The 11949-nt window shown below is 51.4% G+C and overlaps 1 long non-coding RNA gene across 1 annotated transcript; it reads right to left on the minus strand.

The window, feature by feature from the left end:
• Positions 1–10062: 10062 nt before the first annotated feature.
• LOC120245750 lies at positions 10063–11949 on the minus strand. The gene is made up of 3 exons (XR_005531866.1): positions 11548–11949; positions 11090–11196; positions 10063–10762 (listed from the first exon to the last, which is right to left on the minus strand). It is a non-coding gene; the product is annotated as an uncharacterized LOC120245750 (long non-coding RNA).

Genomic DNA, 11949 nt, shown 5'->3' on the forward strand with positions numbered 1-11949 from the left:
AAATAAATAAACATTTTTTTAAAAAAGAAAAAAATCTGGTCCTGATTCCTCCAACTTTGTTATTCTTTCCTATTGTGACTCTGAATAGATACATTTACATATGAAATCACACTTAGAAGCTAGCCACTTACTATCTCTTAAGAACTGGATAGCCCTGGGCAGGGGGGCAGTCTCTTCAAGATCAACAAGATATCATAACATCAGAATTACAGAAAATAAATGGGCACGATTAGTACGACTGGCCCTCTGAGGCTTTGACATTATGTTAAGGAATCTTTCCAGTGATGTTAAAGGGAGTCTTAGGGAGTGTAGGGCATTAAGTGTCCCTGAACAACATAGAAAAAAATTATTATAAGGATAGAAAAGAGTGACATAAGTAGGACTATTAGAAGCCCTTCTAGGCTGGCCCGTGCCTCACTTTCTCCTTTATATGGCGCTATCCAAGAAAGATGATCTGAAATTTCCAGGGTTTCTAACAATATCTCAGTGGATTTGTAGATTGTTAAAAGTGGATAGATAGGGGGGTGCCTGGGCGGCTTAGTCGGTTAAGCGTCCGACTTTCGCTTAGGTCATGATCTCACAGTTCGTGGGTTCAAGCCCCGCTCAAGCTCTGTGCTGACAGCTAGCTCAGAGCCTGGAGCCTGTTTCCAATTCTGTGTCTCCCTCTCTCTCTGACCCTCCCCTACTCACAATGTCTCTCTCTCTCCTAGAAATAAATAAAAAATATTAAAAAAAAAGTGGATAGATAGATAGGTAGGTAGGTAGGTAGGTAGGTAGATAGATAGATAGGCACCGTGGTGGCTACGTTGGTGGAGGGTTTGACTTCAGCTCAGGTAGCGAACTTGAGGCTCTTGTGTTTGAGTTCTACATGGGGCTCTGTGCTGTCACCGTGGAGCCTGCTTCCGATCCTCTGTCCCTCTTTCTCTCTGCCCTTCCTTTGCTTGCATCCCCCCTTCAAAAATGAACATGAAAAGTGTATATGTACATACGTACTTACACACACACGCACACACACACACACAGCAAAACCTTGGTTTACGAGCATAAATCATTCCAGAAACATGCTTGTCATCCAAAGCACTTGTATATCAAAGCAAATTTCCTCATAAGAAATAATGGAAACTCAGGTGATTCGTTCCACAACCCAAAAATATTCATCTAAAAATAATTACGATACTGCAATACAAATACAACACAAAATAATAAAACATGAAATATAAAGAAAAGTAAACAAATGAACCTGCACTTACCTTTGAAAACCTCTGTGGCTGGTGTGAGGGAGACGGGAGAGAGGAGGGTCTTTGTGTGGGACGACTTTCACTGTCACTAACAGATGTTGACTTCGGTACAGTATGAGTAAACTCCTGTCTCCTACTCTATGTAATGGAACCGGCACTAAGGCAGCAGAGGAAAGGGTCTCCATCCACAGGCAGCCTGACCTGGAATGAAGCAAAGCCTTCCTCAGCTCATTCTTGGATGGAAAAGCAAAGGACAGTCCGTAGGTGCTTGGAAGGAGCAAAAAAAAAAAAAAAAAAAAAAAAGTATATATTACTAGTGCCACTGTGGTTACCTTCCAACATTCTGAAAAATCACCGATTTCTGCCGAACACCACAGGGCGAGACCGAGCATATGAGCATGGACAGTGTCACTTACAATCCCACAGAGAGAGAGAGAGAGAGAAGAACCATTGGCTCAGTTGTGATCATGTGACGTTTGGTGTCACCTACTCATATCGTAAGACATTGCTCGTTTATCAAGTTAAAATGTATTAGAAATGTTTGATCCCCTTGTGGAATACTCGCAGAACAAGTTACTCCCAACCCAAGGCTTTACTGTGTGTGTGTGTGTGTGTGTGTGTGTGTGTGTTCATTTTGTTTTCTTTCAAGAACACTATCTTGGTGTCTTTTTTGAGGGTCAACGTGGCTGGTCCAGCAGTTATGCTGCTGGGGTTCGAACGGCTGGTTTAGGAAAGTCTGTGAAGATGCGGGGTGTCCTGCGTTATCAGGCAGAAGGGTGGCCACCGTCATGGTGCGAACCTCAGGGCCAGAGGTCTTGGCGGGAAGCCGGAGGGGGTAGTAGGAAAAGAGGCGAAGATGGGGGGAAGGAGGAGCCCTCTCCCCAAGGGGGGTGAGGGGTTAATTGGTAAGAGGCAGGTGGCGCCTGGGGAAAGCAGTCTTTCCACGAATCGGTGGACTGGCACAGCCAGTAGTAACCTTGGCCAGACTTCCCTTTAGGCGTGGGAGTGTTGGCACAGGCACATAGGTGTGTGGTTTCCTGGCTAAGCAGGCAGCAGGCTCATAAACACGATGGAACCCCTAATATCAAAGGAAGAAAAGCAGTCAGGGTCCGTGTCCACTAGGTGCCTTAGCAGGTGTGGTCCGCGGGCAGAGGGTTCAAGTGTCTGCGTGAAGTTGTCCCTGTGACCTCCAGTCCCCGGGCCACGGAGAAGCGGTCTGCAATGTGGGCCTGGGATCTGCTTTCCAAGTGGGGAGATGAGGGTGTTGTTCTTGTGGCTCCGGGCTGTTATGACAAGGCTGAGCGGGGGCTCCTGTGTGAGTGTGTCCCAAAGCCCTTCCGTCTGGCCGATGATACGGGCCCTTTGCTCAGTTGTCGGTTCGGTTGGTGATAGCAAAGTGGTGAGATCTTTGGGTTGTAGGGCTCGGATTAAGCAAACTCGATACCTGGTTAAAACAATGGCTCACTTGGAGGGTTTGGGCCTCTGATTACAAACCAATGAAAGCCCCCAGACAGACTTCTGACATCGGGAAGTCCGCGGAATGGGTGTGTTTACACTTGACAGGTGGTGTGTTTATTCTGTGTATGTGTGAGTGTGTGAGTCAGGCTCGGATGGGCCCCCAATCAGATGAATAGCTGCCTGGCCCATGGGACAACCTGGAGTTAATGGATCCAGAACAGGTGTCCTTGCTTGGCCTCCAGCCCTTCTGGGAGGGGGGCAAGATTGGAAATGTATAAAGATGGGGGGAGACATTACTACGGGCCTGTATATAAAATACAACGAGTCTTTATGTCCATCAAGGGGAGACAAAACCCACGTTAAACGTAGGAAAGGGAGAGTATGTCATTTAAAAAAAATTTTTTTTAATGTTTTTTATTTATTTCTAGGAGAGAGAGAGAGAGAGAGAGAGAGCATGAGCAGGGGAGGGTCAGAGAGAGAGGGAGTCACAGACTGAAACAGGCTCCAGGCTCTGAGCTGGCAGTCAGCACAGAGCCCGACGCGGGGCCCGAACCCACGAACCGCGAGATCATGACCTAAGCGAAAGTCGGACGCTTAACCGACTAAGCCACCCAGGCGCCCCGAGTAGACCATTTTTTAAACTCAACATTGAGTTCTGAGTTGGCCAAAAACCTTGAATTAAGAGAGTTTAAGGCCTGGGGCAAGACAGAGGCCTTGGTATGGGTCCATTTGCTTTATCGGAATTCGAAAAGAAGACCTTTAAGGAACGTCTCTCAGCTAACTTCTCCGGTGCCCGTCATGGACAGGAAAGTTCTACTGAGGGCCTCTTCCGAGAGCCCAGCACTGTGTATGCTGAGAAGTGAAATGCGTGCCTGCTTCCTTCTGGGCTTGTCGGTAACCCCAGAGGGGATAGGCGTGGGCTGGCCAGACCTTGTTTTGTGGCTTTCGGATCTGGGGACACATGTAGGAGTTTGGTCACGTTTTGGGGATCTGTGAAGTGAGAGGTTCCCAGGGTTCTTTACCCTCAGTCAGTGGCCCGAGAGTGTGCAATCAGCGTGCAGGTGGGATCAGTTGTCGGCCAGGGCACCAGGGCGGAGATGACCTCCCGAAGTCCGTCCAAGGATGTTGACCATTGGGTCCTTTGTCTGGGACATGGGGTACCGCTTCCATGACCCAAGCAGAGGGGTAGCTGCATTTAGAGGGTCCCAGTCTCAGCGTCTGTGAGCCCCTCTATTACCAGGAAAGCCCGATATGTAGCCAGTAATGTTGTCTTTAATGGTATTTAGCCAGAGGCAAAGACAGCGGTTCTTGCATCAGAAGCCCTTGGGGCAACTAATGGCCAAGGTGGGTGGTCCAGAGAGCCCAGGGGCACAAGAGGAGGCCATGGGGCCTCTAGAGCGAAGGGGGGAAGAGGGGAAGGGGTCTTTGAGGCACGGCGGGAGTGCCTGTTGACTTAATTTGGACAGATCTTAGAGCCTTTCGTTATAGAGGGGTCCCCCCGATGCTCAGCTGATTCTAGGTACCAGCCTCAGGTTTAGGTAGAATTTATTTTTATTAAAAATTTTTAAAAATATTTTATTTATTTCTGAGAGAGAGAGAGAGAGAGAGGCAGTGTGAGCAGGGGAGGGTCAGAGAGAGGAGACACAGAATTGTAAGCAGGCTCCGGGCTCTGAGCTGTCAGCACAGAGCCCGATGCAGGGCTTGAACCCAGGAACCGTGAGATCATGCCCTGAGCTGAAGTCGGACGCTTAGCCGACTGAGCCTCCCAGGCCTCCCAGGTGCCCCTAAAATTTTTTTTAATGTTCTTTTATTTTTGAGAGAGGCAGAGACAGAGCATGAGCAGGGCAGGGGCAGAGAGAGAGGGAGACCTAGACTCCGAAGCAGGCTCCAGGCTCCAGGCTGGCAGCACAGAGCCCGATGCGGGGCTCGAACTCATGAACCTTGAGATCATGACCTGAGCGGAAGTCGGACGCTTAACCAACTGAGCCACCCAGACGCCCCAGGTAGAACTTACTTATGAGAGAGGGAGTGAGAGTGGGGGAGGAGCAGAGAGAGAGGGGACAGAGGATCCCAAGCAGGCCCTGCATCGATAGCAGCGAGCTCTATGCGGGGCTTGACCTCATAGAACAGAAGATCGTGACCTGAGCCGAACTCTGAAGCTCAACCAATCGAGCCACCCAGGTGCCCCAGATTTAGGTAGAGTTTCTAAATGAGGAACACGTTGCCCAGGGGACTAACAGATGTGGCTCTGTGAGACCTTAAGGACTGTGTCGGATGAATTTCGCTAGAGGAAGATGTCCCCCGTGTCATGTCGCCCCTGTGCTCCCGGAGGAAGGATGGTGGGTGAAGGCAAAGCTGTTGAGGCCCACGGGTGGCCTGGAAAAGGTGTGTGTCGTTTCAGGGGTGCAGGCAGCCAGGCTGAGGGGACACTGAAATGGGAGCTGGGCAGAGAACACATTAGCCAAGTCTGTACGGGCAAAATCTCTCCTGCAATTGATTGGGTGGAGGTCGTAATTTTAGTTACGTTGGGGATGGGGGATGGGGGCCCAGCGGCCTGGTTCCTTCTTTTCCCCCCTCTTCCCTCCTCCCCCGTGGCCTCCCCTCCCTCCTCCCTGTCATCTCCCCCCTCCAGATTCTCCGTGGATGTGGTCCCTCCTGCCCCACTGAGGCAGGCGAGGGCTTGGGACCTTAGCAGGCAAACAACACAATTACGGCCTTTCCCGCAGGACCCGTGGGGTGCCGTGGTCCCCGAGGGGGTGCCCTCGCATCGACTCGGTGTGTGGCTCCGATTCACGGGTGCCTGCACGCAGTGTTACCGTGCGCTCCGCCGGGCAGGCTGATCAGCAGGGAGCAGGGCGCCTCAGTTCGCCCACCCCGTGTCAGCGCCGCGCGCCCTGGCCTGGCCGTAAACTCGGCGAGCTCCCCAAAAACGGGGTGCCCGGGAACGCCACCCTGGAATGTATGCAGGTCACAGCTCAGACCAGAGCCTGAGGAGGTCCGGGTGGGAGTCTGGGGCCACCCCAGGCAAACGCGCCAGCGACGGCCCCGCATATAACACTCCATGCTCATCCCCACAAGTGCCCTCCCCCATGCCTGTCACCCCCCTTCCCCTGCCCCCCACCCCCATTCTTTTATTATTATGCACGTGTGCTGGGGCCCACAGATCGGGGACAACTGCCACTGCTATGTATGGTTCCCGGGAGGAGGGAGCACACCGAGACGAGACACCGAGGTCACGGGGCCACCCGGGGCCACCCCGGAGGCTGGGGCGGGGCCGCCAGGGGCCTTGAGCATGGTTTCCACCGGCAGGTGTGGTGAGGCAGGGTGAACAGGCGTAGGACTGTCGGCCTGAATCATTGTATTCAGTCGTCCGGGGAGGTGTGTGGAGGGGGAGGCGGTGGGTGGAGGGGGAGGCGTTGGCCGCCTTGCACACGGCACGGCTCCCAGGCCAGGCACTTGCTGTCACTAGGAACCAGTCTGGCCTGGGAGGGGCAGCCTCTTCAGGGCCTGCGGATGTCAGCATCAGAAATACAGAAAACCAGGGGCGCCCGGCTGGCTGGGCCAGAAGAGCATGCGACTCTGGGTCTCCGAGTTGGGAGTTCAATCCCCAACATTGGATGGAGAGATTACTTAAAAAAAGGGAAAATACAGAAAACCAAAAGGCGTGAATGATACACCGTGTTGGCTGTACAGAGCACTTCCTGTTGTAGTTCAGTGCGTGAATGACCGTGGGCGCTCGTCTATGCAGTCTGCTGTGCTTGGAGGTGGGGATGATCCCCAGGCTCGGGCTTTTACCAGGAAAGCTGTTAGGAACATTCCTATACGTGCCTTTGGTGGATATATATTTTCATTTCTTTGAGTTATGTGCCCAGCAGTGAAATTCCTAGATCATAGGCAGGGGTGCATGGTGCTTTAAGAGCTATTACTGCACTGTGTTGGGGGTGGGGCCCCCGGGCGGCTCAGTCGATTGAGCATCTGACTTCAACTCAGGTCATGATCTCGCTGTGCTGTGCGTGGGTTCGAGCCCCGCGTCGGGCTCTGTGCTGATGCTGACAGCTCGGAGCCTGGAGCCTGCTTTGGATTCTGTATCTCCGGGTCTCCGCCCCTCCCCTGCTGACACCCAGTCTCTCTCTCAAAAATAAATAAACATTTAAAAAATTAAAAAAAAAAAAAAAGAGAGAGATTGCTGCCACTATCCAAAGTGGTTGAACCAAGTTTCAGTCTTGTGGACACCCTTAAATATTTTCAGTCTGAAGACTCATGTCTTTCTTCTGATCTTAGGAATCCCTATCTATTTCTTGTTTGATAGGATTCATCCATTCTTTCATTTAGTAAATTGTTATTTTTTAAATTCTAAATACATTTTATTATTTCACTATTTTTAGCTTCAGAACCAAGTAGTGTGCTAGCTTTCTTTTTTCTTGTTTTGCATGATTTATTATTTTTTTTCAGGAATAGAATTTAGTGATTCATCACTTACATACAACACCCAGTGCTCATCCCGTCAGGTGCCCTCCTCAATGCCCACCACCCATTTAGCCCATCCCCTCATCCACCTCCCCTCCAGCAGCCCTCAGTTTGTTCTCTGTATATAAGAGTCTCTTATGGTTTGTCTCCCTCTGTTTTTTCTTATGTTTCCTTCCCTTCCCCTATGTTCATCTGTTGTGTTTCTTAAATTCCACATATGAGTGCAATCATGTGATATTTATCTTTTTCTGACTTATTTCGCTTAGCATAATACATTCTAGTTCTCTCCACGCTGTTGCATATGGCACGATTTCATTCTTTTTAATCACTGAGTAGTATTCCGTTGTATATATATACACCACATCTTCTTTATCCATCTGTCAGTCAATGGACATTTGGGCTCTTTCCATAATTTGGTTATTGTTGATAGTGCTGCTATAAACATTGGGTGCATGTGCTCTTCGAATCAGCATTTTTATATTCTTTGGATAAATACCTAATAGTGCAACTGCTGGGTCATAGGGTAGTTCTTTTTTTTTTTTTTCTTTTTTATGTTTTATTTATTTCTGAGAGAGAGAGAGAGAGAGAGAGAGAGAGAGAGACAGTGTGAGCAGGGGAGGGTCAGAGAGAGAGGGAGACACAGAATCGGAAGCAGGCTCCAGGCCCTGAGCTAGCTGTCAGCACAGAGCCCGACGTGGGGCTAAAACCCACGAACAGTGAGATCATGACCTGAGCCGAAGTCGGACGCTTAACTGACTGCGCCCCCCTCCCTCACCGCCCCGGCGCCCTGAGTAGTTCTATTTTTAATGTTTTGAGGAACCTCCGTACTGTTTCCCAGAGTGGTCGCACCAGTTTGCGTTCCCATCAGCCGTACAGAAGAGAGCCTCTTTCTCCACATCCTCGCCAACATCTGAGTTGTTCATTTTAGCCACTCTGACGGGTATGAGGTGGTATCTCACTGTGGTTTTGATTTGTGTTTCCCTGATGATGAGTGATGTTGAGCATCTTTTTTTGTCTGTTGGCCTTCTGGATGTCTTCTTTAGAAAAGTGTCTATTCATGTCTTTTGCCCATTGCTTCACTGGGTGTTACTTGTTTTTTGGGTGTTGCATTTCATTTAGTAAATTGTGATGAAGGGCATCCATATTGTAGGCATTAGGGATACCAGGGCAGAATCCGAGAGCACAGACAGGAGGGAACAGACAATAATTAGGTAAGTAAGTATATGCTATAAAGATTTATGGGATAGTCATATTCACCTATAATTAAATTATAATTCCAGTGAGAGATGACTTCTGTGAGGAAAATAAGACTATGGAGGTACAAGTATTGCACTCCTCCATTTTCTCCATCCTTCTAGAAATCTCTTGGGTTCGATTTTTGGATTCTGTACCTGTCCTCACGTCTCTTTTCTTTCACATACTTCTATTTTAATAGAGGAGTTTTTTAAAAAAAAATTTAACTTATTACGACAATTGTTTAAGCTTATTTACTCAGAGAGAGAGAGAGAGCAAAAGAGCCAGGGAGCAGGAGAGAGACAGAGAGAGGGGGAGAAAGAGAATCTCAAGTGCAGAGCCCTATGTGGGGCTTGATCTTACAACTGGGAGATCATGACCTGAGCCAAAATCAAAGCCAGACATCCAATGCACAGAGCCACCCAGGCACCTTCAGTATATATGTATGTATGTTTAAAGTTTATTGATTTTTGAGAGAGAGAGAGAGAGAGCAAGCCGGGGAGGGGCAGAGAGAGAGGGAGACCCAGAATCCGAAGCAGGCTCTAGGCCTGAACTCACAAACCACGAGATCATGACCTGAGCCAAAGTCAGACGCTTAACCGACTGAGCCACCCAAGCACTCCTGTATTTTTTTTTTAAATATTTTATTTATTTTTGAGAGAGAGAGAGAGACAGCATGAGCAGGGGAGGATCAGAGAGAGAGGGAGGCACAGAATCTGAAACAGGCTCCAGGCTCTGAGCTGTCAGCACAGAGCCCGACGCGGGGCTCGAACCCACGAACCGCGAGATCATGACCTGAGCCGAAGTTGGACGCTCAACCGACTGAGCCACCCAGGCGCCCCTATTTTTTTTTTTTTAAACAAGCAATTTATACATGTCCATCTCTGGTTTATTTATTTCTTTACTTTATGGGGGAAATGGCAGTATAGCCTTTTGTGTCTCCTGAAAAACGCTATTGTCATTTCTCAGTCTGGTTCTGCTTTTCCAATAGCTCTGTTTTCCCAGGTGGGGAGTTCTTCCCTTCCTCGGGGATGCTTGCCCTTCCTTCTCGAAGGGAGGGAAGTCACTTTCCCGAAGGGAGGGGAGTCCGTGTGGGCAGGCTGTGACTCACGGGCTGTTGGCCTCGGAATGCATTCTGGCCTGTTCTCTGCAAACGTGCGCGGCAGAAGTGGCCTTTGTGCTGGGATGGCACACGCTACAGGGAAGACTTGGGGTGGGGGTCGGTGCCCCCCGGGCCTCACAGGCAGTGGAAGACACAGGGGCTGCTGTTGGGGTCCCTCCTGAGAGTCGGTGAGCCCCCCAACTAGGCTGCTGCACCTTCCAGGGGAAATGGGGCAGGGAAGGTCATGGAGAAGTCAGAAGAGCGGCTCTAAAGACCATACACAATAAGGAATTTTGAAGACTCAACTTTGTTTTAAAAAATAAACCTTATGATTTACAGAAATACTGGAAACCTAGTATCAAGAATTCACATGGCTTCCACACCCAATATCTTTTAAGATCTTATAATAGTATGATGCCTTTGTTATCATTAAAGAATCACTACTGATATATTCTTTTTTTGCAGTTTATTTTGAAAGAGAAGAAGTGGGTGACGGGCAAAGAGAGAGAGAGAATCCAAAGCAGGCTCCACACCATCGGTGCAGAGCCTGATGCAGGGCTTGAACTCACGAACCGTGAGCTGAAATCATGAGTCAGACGTTTAACCGACTGGGTCCCCCAGGCGCCCCCTGAAACATGATTATTAACTGAAGCTCATAGTTTATTCAGATTCTCTAAGTTTTTACCTAACGCCCCTCTCCCACCCAGGGCACCCCCTTCCCGACGAATATGTCTTCTCTTCGGTTGCTGGGACCAGGAGCATGATGGGGAGGCTCCCGCGTGTGCTAGGAGCAAGGTTGCCGTCGCGAGGGCAGTTTCTGTGGTTCTGGTGGCCTCGGGGACTTGGGAATTACTCGGCCAGGGCGTCAGATTGGGAGTCATGCTCTCAAGTCTCTGTCCAGGTGCCCTGTGACTTGTCTCCACTTTGGCGTATCAAATTTTGATCAAATTTTGGCTATCAAATAGGGGCACTGGGCTAGTTGCGTCTGCACAGGTTGCGTCCTGGGCTGGATGTACGAATGAGGTTTTCCGATCCCTGGCCCAGGGTGGAGGGAGCCGGCAGGCATGACGGCGTCCCGGAGGGCAGAGCCGGGACCCAGATCTCCCTGCGAGCGACACGGGGGCTGAGACTCTGACGTTGTTGAAGATCAGGGACCTGTCCCTGCTTTGCTGCTGCTTCTTGCGTACTTCGGCAAGGCCCTCTTCAGCTCTGAGCCTCGGTTTACCCATTCGTAAAGGGCCAGCTGGTGGGACAGTCCCTCTGGCTGAGAAAAGAACAGGTGGCCGTGGGGATCGGTGAGTCCTCTGTTTTTGAGGGTGTGCAAGCTGGGCCGGGCGCCCCTGGTGGGTGCTGCAAGGGCAGCTCTGATGGCTTCCTGTCGGATGGGGACCCCTCCTCTGTGCCTGTTCACCTCCCCACCCCTGACCCCGGGAAGGCGGCCAGAGGCTGCAGGACGCCCCTCCACCCCTGCTTTCCTTTCCAGCTCCTGCCACAACTGCCTTCGGCTCTGGGCTAAGGGAGGTCTGCCGAGTGCACCGCATCCCCGCGCCACGGACTTCCCGGAGACGGGAGGGAAACCCACCATTCTCACCTCCCCGCCTTGTGGCACCTTCAGCTGCCAGGCCAGCCGGTACCCAGGCAGCTCCCAGCTCAGGCCAGGCCCTGGTCCTCAGGTCGGCAGCCACTCCCTCCAAGGCTCTGGGGGAGTGAGAGGAAGAAGAGAGAGCAATCCCTGAAAAGCGGAAAATGAAGAGCCCCATGCCCCCCCCAACCTTGAACTCTCTATTTTAACAATGTCAGGGTTCTTGCGGCTCCTGAGCCTTCGCACCTGCTGTTCCCTCCACCACCAGTGCCCTTCCCCTTTCCTAGCTGTTGACTCCTATGCATCCTTTAAGGCCCAATGCAAAAGACCCCTCTTCCGGACCCTAGCTAGCTAGCTGTCGCTACCTGTGTCATGGCATGTTTCACCCTGACTCATAATAGGCCTCTTCCGGGCCTGCGGCCCTGTGTCCCTCGGCTTTCCTGAAGGCAGGGGTGGGGCTGACTCACCCGAATGAAGTCGCCACAAACACATCGTCTGCTCATTGCGTTATTGCGTGAAAAGGCTGAGTCGGGACTCCGTAGGCGAGGGACAATCGCTGGGGTCAATCCTTCCCGAGCACCTTCCGTTTACTGGCTCTGTGGCATCCATCTAAATCTCTAGGCTCCTGGCTCCCGACCCCACCCGGAGGGGGCGCTGTCACGCGCCGGTCGGTGGGGACAGGGGCCGCGGAGAGAGCGGGCGCCCCGCGGGGTGGGGCCTGCGTGAAACCCGACGACCCGCCCCGGGCGAGCCAGGCGGCGGCCCGCGGTGGGGCAGCGAGCGCGTGGGGCAGGTCCCCGCACCACCCGGCGGCCGGGACTCCCGCGGGTCGCGCGCGGATAGTCCCATTTCGAACCGACGTAACCCGG

Source organism: Hyaena hyaena, unplaced genomic scaffold (genome assembly GCF_003009895.1).
Source record: "Hyaena hyaena isolate Hyena2069 unplaced genomic scaffold, ASM300989v1 scaffold_427, whole genome shotgun sequence".
NCBI lineage: Eukaryota > Metazoa > Chordata > Mammalia > Carnivora > Hyaenidae > Hyaena > Hyaena hyaena.